Source organism: Octodon degus, unplaced genomic scaffold (assembly GCF_000260255.1).
Source record: "Octodon degus isolate 3935 unplaced genomic scaffold, OctDeg1.0 scaffold00010, whole genome shotgun sequence".
NCBI lineage: Eukaryota > Metazoa > Chordata > Mammalia > Rodentia > Octodontidae > Octodon > Octodon degus.
The window spans coordinates 3,532,592-3,540,649 of NW_004524586.1; positions in this window are offsets into that span (position 1 = coordinate 3,532,592).

Sequence of the window (8,058 nt, forward strand, 5' to 3'; positions counted from 1 at the left end):
CTGAATTGAGGGGGTTTGAACCCCAAGCAGCAGTGAATCTTGACAGTTTAACCAGATGACAGATTTCCTGGAGAGGTGGTCAGATAGAGGGCACTAACCTGCCAGAGCCCTCGGCTGACTCCATAGTTAGCTGCGGCTGAGGAGCTGGAGCCTGGCTGGGGAAAGTGGGTCACAGGGGCATAGCCTTGGGGGTCGTGTCTGGCCCCGGCCCTTCTTCCTCCTCGGTTGCCTTCAGCTCTCTGCTTCCCGGATGCTGTTCTGTCTTGGAGCTAGGCGGCTAGGGGTAAAACCGTGAGCCCCAAAACTAGAACACTTCTTTTAAATTGCAGGTGTCAGACACGCTTTTCCAGTATAAAAGAGCTAATACACTTCACCTGAGAAGTTGACAATTTAACCGCATTGTGAAAGAGCTGGCCTCGAGCAGCTTACACCTTGCTTGACAAATACGACAGAGCTATGGGGATGCTGGGACGCTGGGAGCAATTGGGGTGGCCTCGTCTGGACCTCACAACATGCATTTTTAAGTCCTTTGGGTTAAAAAATACACACTGCACAACAAAGTAGAGTTGACAGCATGAGGTCTAGACAAGTTCTCTAAGGAGGACCCTTGTGGCCCCTACTGTCCCCCCACTGCTCTACCTTTATTCCCAAAACGCTGCCCACAGGGAATGCTAAACATTGCCTCATTTAGTTAAAGGAGTTCTGCATCTAAAGCCCACGAGCCCCTATCCCTCCCTGCCTTGGGATGCAATTTATGTATAAGAGTTTTCCTCCGTGAGTTTTATCAATTAAGAGGGACCCGTGATTAAAAATAGGTAAGACTATTGTCTTGCTAGTGTTCTAATAGAGTATATTCATTTTTAAACAAATTCTTAATTCTAGAAAAGACTTAGATTTATGGAAATACTGTGAAGATGACCCATGAGTTCACTGGCGCCCCACCAAGTTTCCCCTCTTAGTCTCTCTCAGATTAGTAGGATACATTTGTTACAAGGAACTAATACTGGTACTCTCTCATTAGCTGTCAGACTTGCTTAATTTTCCCGGTTCCTGTCCTGGGGATCATATTACACTAAAGGGTTAGGTCTTCTGAGGCAACTGTGACTTGTGAGAGCCTCAGCCTTTCCTTGTTTGTGATGACCCGGACAGTTCTGAGGCCCACTGGGCAGGTATTTCATAGAAGGAACGTCCGTTGGGAGCAGGGCTCCTGCCTCTGTGTCTGTGAGGGAGCCCAATATAATACAGGCACTTGGGATTTTAGGTCAGCAGTAGTTCAAAGGTAGGCTCTGGCTGCTACACAAACGCAGTCCTGGGCTGATGCAGAAATGTTGGTGACCACACAGCACTATCAGCGCTGATGGTGTCAAGAAAACATGAGCTGAATTTTAAGTGAAATGTGACTCAAGTGTGGCCAAAGCTGGCCATGTGTCCAGAGATCATGTTTGTTTGTTAAAGAGAGTACAAATTAGAATTAAAACAAAAAATTACAAGTGATACAGAATTTCACTTAAAGTAATATGAATTGCACAGTGTTTGTTGTAATACAGTGTCTTCCAACCCATTATTCATATTACCAGATTAGTACAATACATTTGTTACATGTAAAATTGGAAGAAGAAAAAAAAAGTGTAAGTAATTAAGAGGAAAAAGTACAATTGGAAAAAGGAGATAAATTAAGTATTATCTTCTCGTTTCCATAGAGCAGCAGAAAGGCCCAGTGTTTGTACGCGCTGTTGCTCCTGCATTGAAGGATCTGGTAAGGTTTTCATCTGGGAGGAATAAAGGAAGGCGAATGCCTGCCTCCCCAGAGGCGCGAGGACACCACACTTCCCCAAATAGTCTAGGTAAATCAGCAGTCAGAAGTTTCTCAGAGTCAGTGAATGATAAGCCAGAAGGGTACAGCTGGGGCACTACTGCTTGCAGAGTGCTAGGGTTCCCCGGAAATCGGATGGCGGTCACTGACATTCACGTATGCGTGTGAAGTAGTCTAGGTGACTTCTAAGCTGTCTGCCAGTTCAGGGATTCTGAGCTTCTAAAAATGTTCAATTTGCTTTAGGGAGCTGGAACTTGAACTCGGTGCAGAAGGAAAGGAAAAGCTTCAGCTGCACTAGACGGGCTGCAGGTGGGGAGCGGCACCCTAAGGAGACGGCAGCAGGCTGCGAGCTGTCTGCTGGAAACCCTTCTCGGCTCCTCTTAACTTTTGGACCTTTAGGGCGGATTCGCTGAGTGTGTGTGGAGGAAGTAAGGTTGAGTTGTAGCCTGAGGCTGGATTAGGGAATTTTTGAAGGACATAGAGAATGCAGATTATGTAGGGGTTAGAGACCCACCCCACCCCACACCCCCAGGATTTGCAATGTGATATGATTTTTGGCATAATGCTCTTAATTGTATGAACTGTAGGTTAGGAGAAGAGATCGACTCAGGAAAGCTTTTGCAACAATATTAAATCAAGTTGTGAAAGTATGTAGGTATTTAGCAATACAAACACTAAGAAAGATAATAGACTTGAGAATTGAGATGGAATAAGACAAAAATACCTGTATGTTACATCATTACTTATAAAAAATGAATTATAGACACTGTACAATTAGGATATTACAAAGGCATATATATGAAAATAAAATTTTAAATCTTCATTATTAAAAAATATTTGTGCTTTTTAACTAAGTTTATTGCTGCATTTTAAGTGTACATAATGATCACAGTCATCGGCCTACACATGATACATCTTGGCTTTTTTCTCTCCCCCCATTCCCCTATAAAACAAATTCTCCATATAGTAGAACATATTTAAAGTATCAATACTGAAAATCTAACAAAATGTGACAGAACTAAAGCTAATCTTCAAATCAACAAATACAAATAAGACAAAACTAAACTATTAATAGAAAAAAAATTTTAGAGTCACAAAGTAAAACTCAAATCTGTGTTATACGCCTTCAGTTTTGAATCATAGGGATTGAAGATGAAGGTGGACCTTAGAACAACTTGAGGAAGCAGCGACCAAGATCTTAATAACAGACAAGACTGAACTTAGGCCGACGTGGACCGAAAAGACAAAAAGTGCACCTCTAACGCCAAAGATTACGGTGCACGATAAGGAAGAGCAGTTCCCAACAGCTGTGGCTCCAGCAACTTGGCAGGAATACTAAGCAGAAACCATAGGGGATGTAAGAGGAAACATTAAAAAATATGAGGTAGGAAACTAATTTATCTGAATGGTCACTAATTGAAAAAATAAGGATATAAAAATCTTAACATCATTTTGATAGATCATATCAACATCCAGTGGGAAACTGTGAGACGGAAAGGGCAGACCTGGCACAGGGCGAGAGACCCGCGGACAGCCACAGCACTCCGAAGGTCTGTCGCTGTGTCAGCAGCAGAGCTGTCTTGGCAAGAGGCGTTCCTGGTGGACACACCCAGGTACCTGAAGTCGGCACGCTTCACTTGGCTTCTCTGCCTGCTGCCGGGTAACCCGCCGCTCACCAAGGAAAATAAAGCGGACGGTTTCCAAACTGCAAAATCGCTCCCACTCCTGCCTTTGTTAAATGAAATCAATCTATGCTGGTTTCTACTATGCAAAGGTAAACAGTATGAGAAACTGTATTTCTTCAGATAGTCTTTGACAATATCAAACTTTAATATGAATTTTTAAATGTGATCATTAATCTACAGAGAAAAATTGCAATCAGTCAACTCCAAAAACCAGAATTAATGTAGAAAACCTTATGAAATGTGACTAAAAGAAATACGTAGTAGGATCTAAAAAATTAATAAAGAATGAACTCAGTGTATTTTCATGTTTGATAACACCTTCATGTTGGTGAAGGTGTAGACAGTATCCTGCATTAATCATGGTGTGTCTGACTGATGAAATTCCATGAAGGGCAATTTGACAATATGTATGAAAGTTATGAAGGCAAAATCTTTTGACCCCGAAATTCCACTTCTAGGAATTTATTCTATTTCCTTTTTTTTTTTTTTTTTTCCTAGCAGAACTGAAGATTGAACTCAGACGCTTGCACTTGCCAGGGAAACGCTTATTCCACTGAGCCATCTCCCTGGGCCCCCAGGAATTTATTCTGTTGATAGTTAAGCCTGTGTGAAATGATATAGATGCAAATTATTTCTTTTGTTATCTGGTTAAGTGTAAAAGATCAGAAACAACTTAACATTCACCACTAGGAAACTTTGTCACAAGAGACAAAGTTTGCCATCAAGAGAAGAAAAGATTTCTCTCTGCACACTGCTGTGGCTGATTTCCAACGTATGCAGGAGCGGAGAGTGCTGTCAGTGCAACCGGGTGTATAGGGACACACGCAGTGTTTTGTTTATTAATGCTCATTGCTTTTGACTGGTTGATGCAGAACATCTGGAAAATGAAAAATACAAAGCAAATGGACCTAATACTTTTCTTTTGTTATCTTTCCTGTGTGTTCATAAGTGCTTTTGTGTGACATGCTACTGAATATATAATTTTGTATTGTTTTTTCTACTTTACAATTTATCAGCAATATATTTTTATGAAATTAAAATATATCCAAAGCGTACATTAGAAGGATTGTCAGTGTCAATTATATGAATATATTTTAACTATTTTATTTTAAAATAATTTAAAAACAAATGAACATGTATTTTTATCACTTCTTCAATAATGGGTATTATGGAAGTGTTTCATCTTTGTAAATATAATGGGTGAAATATCCATGTTTTATTCTTATCAGCATTTCTAAGTTTTGAATGTAAACATCTTTAACTGAGTTTATCAACTTTTTATAAGTATTTTTTTATGAAATGTGTGTTCATTCTTTATCACATTTTCCCTTTGATGCTAATTCTGACCTTTGTATTGAAAAGCATTTCTATATCATCAGAAATTAGCTTTTTCGTGTTGTAAATTTTTTTCTCTTTGAATTTTTCTTTTAGCTTTGCTTACATTGTTAGGAGAACATGTTCCTAGTCATGATTAAGATACATATTTTTGGGCTGGGGAGATGGCTCAGTGGAATAAATGCTTCCCTGGCAAGCACAAGGGTCTGAGTTCAATCCCCGGTTCCGCCAAAAAAAAAAAAAAAAAAAAAAAAGGTACATATTTTCATGTATTGAAATCTTCCCGGATGACAGTGCAATTTTAGAGTTTTCTTCACATGTATTTTACATATTTCTTAAATTTACTTCTTATTATCTTATGCTTTCCAAAATTTACTATTACAAGTATAAATGGAATTTCTTTTTCACTATGTTTTTAATTCGTTACTATTTGTATCAATATTACTAAATAACATATTTAAAATCATATTTAGTTTCAAGATTAAATTGAAAATAGTGAATCCACACTTGCATTTAAACATTTAGGTGAATCACACTATTTAGAATAAAACAGAACTACTTATGGGCTGGGGTGACAGCTCAGTGGTCTAAGTGCCTGCCTGGCAAGCACAAGTACCCAAGTTCAATCCCTGGTATTGCATACTGTGCCACACACCTGTAATCCCAGTGCTGGGGAAGCTGAGACAGGAGGATCACTGTGCATCCAAGCTGTTTAGCGAGACCCTGTACCAAATAAATAAATAAAATATTTTTTTTAAAAAAAGAACTACTTATGTAAAAATTTATATTTTATAATCACCCAGAATTTGAATATCTTTGGTTTTAATAAGATTCACCTACTCAGGAAGTTGAGCCAGGAGGATCTGTTCGAGTTCGAGACAGACCAGCCTGGGGGCTACAGAAGCAAGTACAAGGCTAGCCCGAACTGGATAGTGAAACACTGTCTCAAAAAATTAATAATAATAATAATATTCATCTGATTTCTTTGTTTCTTTCTTTTTTAATACTGAGAATCAAACTCAGGACCTTGCGCTTGCCAGGTAAGTGCTTATGCTGTTGAGCTATCTCTCTGGCCCTCCCCAGATTTCTTTAGCTTTTTTTAAAAATTTTTTTTAACATTTATTTAGTGTGTGTGTGTGTGTGTGTGTGTGTGTGTGTGTGGCCAGCTCAGCCCACCAGGGGGCGCGGCTGGTCGGCATGTGGTGCTGGAGGATTGAACCGCGGTCCCTGTGCTTTGCCAAGCTTGTTCCAAGTAGGTGCTTTAGACCACTGAGCCATCTCTCCAGCCCCTTCTTTAGCTTTTTTAGATAATCAGATAAACAGCAAAATAATTTGCCTCTTTGCTAAAGCATATAGCTTTTATTTTAATTTCTCACTTCATTGTTTTGAATAGTCCATCCAAAATAACCTTAAGAGTTGTTTTGTAAGCAAATACCCTGGTGAAGTTTTTTGATTGGAAGCTGAGAAAGGATAAACATATTTTAGGAAGATGAACCTTGTATCTAAAGATATATTTACTAAACCCCAATGGAAACTCTCTCTGCAAACTTGGTGGGAATGAAAATCCAGCTGGGTATTAGAGATTTGCTCACCAAGCATGAAGGCCAGAGAAGAACTAGAAATAAAACTCTGAAGCTTAGAAACCAAAAACCATCCAGCCTTCAGGGCCAGCCTGATAGCTCAACGGACCAAAGTGCCTGCTTAGGCAGAGCACAGTGGCCAAGTTTGATCCCCAGCTGGCCGTGCCAGCCCTGCCCCTGGGGCATGCTGTGTGATCCCAGTACCTGGGAGGCTGAAAACAGAATCACTACGAGTCCCATCTGTGTAGTGAGACCCTGGAGACCCTCCCCTAAATACAGAAGAAGAAAAAATCCAGCCTTCTGTTGATCACTTGCCGTGTTAATTAGTTGAGGCAGTAACGGAGGCTGAACAAGAGCTACTGCTTTCTGATAACCAGCGCTGACTACCCCATGTTTGGACAGCAGTACCTGCAGTGACTCTGGTAGTAGGTCTGAAGATTCGTTACACAAGGATGATTTAATTATAAGGCCTTAGAACACTCTCTACGTATTTTTTTTTTAAATGTGTTGGTACAGGGTCTTACTATGCAGCTTGGACTGGTAGTGATCCTGTTTTCAGTGTCCCCAGAGCTGGGATTACAGGCATGTGCCACCACACCTGGTCTCTCAGTCACCAGCTCAATGCACCTAGGGGTGGGATCATTGTGGCATGTGGTGCCAGAGATCGAACCCTGGTCACTGCGCTTGCCTGAGCAGGCTCTTAGCCCGCTGAGCTATCTTGTGGGCGCTAAGGAGTCCTTTTTAAGGCTGTTTTCTTCTACATGTAAGAAACTAAGATACGTAATAGTGAGAGGCAATTAGCTGTATAAACATTAATCTGATTTCTGCAGTACCTTTTCTAAAAGTCATCCCTCAGGACTTGGTGAGAGTGGACACTTCTATTGGAGAGTACCAAGTGTAGCAAAAAAATAGGTGCTTCAGTCAAGTACCATTAGTGTAAAGGAAGATCACCTGAATCTACGTAGAGTCACAGAGTTTCCTCACAGTTTTCATCTCATCTGAGCAATTTTATGAAGTACAACAGCATTAGCTGCCACATGTTGCCATGTCCTCGTACTGGCCCGAAGATTATTCCTGTACTTAACTGCCTTCCTACATAGTGGATTACTAGGTAAGGAACTGTCTCAGTTACTTTGCTCATGGCTGAGACAAAAACCTGACACCCAAGGTTAAAGGAGGAAAGATCTGAGCTCACAGATTGTAGAAGGTTCAGTTCTTGCTCAGCTGGCTCCAAGGCAGAGCAGTCCATGGCAGGGTAGGCGGGCGGCAGCAGGCAACAACCCTGAAGCCAGCGCATCTTTTGGGCCTTCACATTCTACCTTGGCTAGAAATGTAGTGATTGGTACCACCCACACTGGGGACGGGGCTTCTCCTATCTACACCCAGAGCTGGAGGAAACGCATTCAGTTGTCACACAGTAATCCCAGGATCACACACCCTGATCCACATGTAGCACCCCTGATCCAGCTGCCTGCCAGAGGTCCCACCTATACGCACGTGAGGCTTGGGGGGAAGCCGTAACAGGGACATGCCCCAGGAAGGGTGACAACTCCGAGTAAGGCTGCATCTCTTACACAGTTAAGAGTCATCGGAAGTCAGATCTCCACATCTGGCTTCAAGTTCTTTTGGACTTTTATTTTTAACA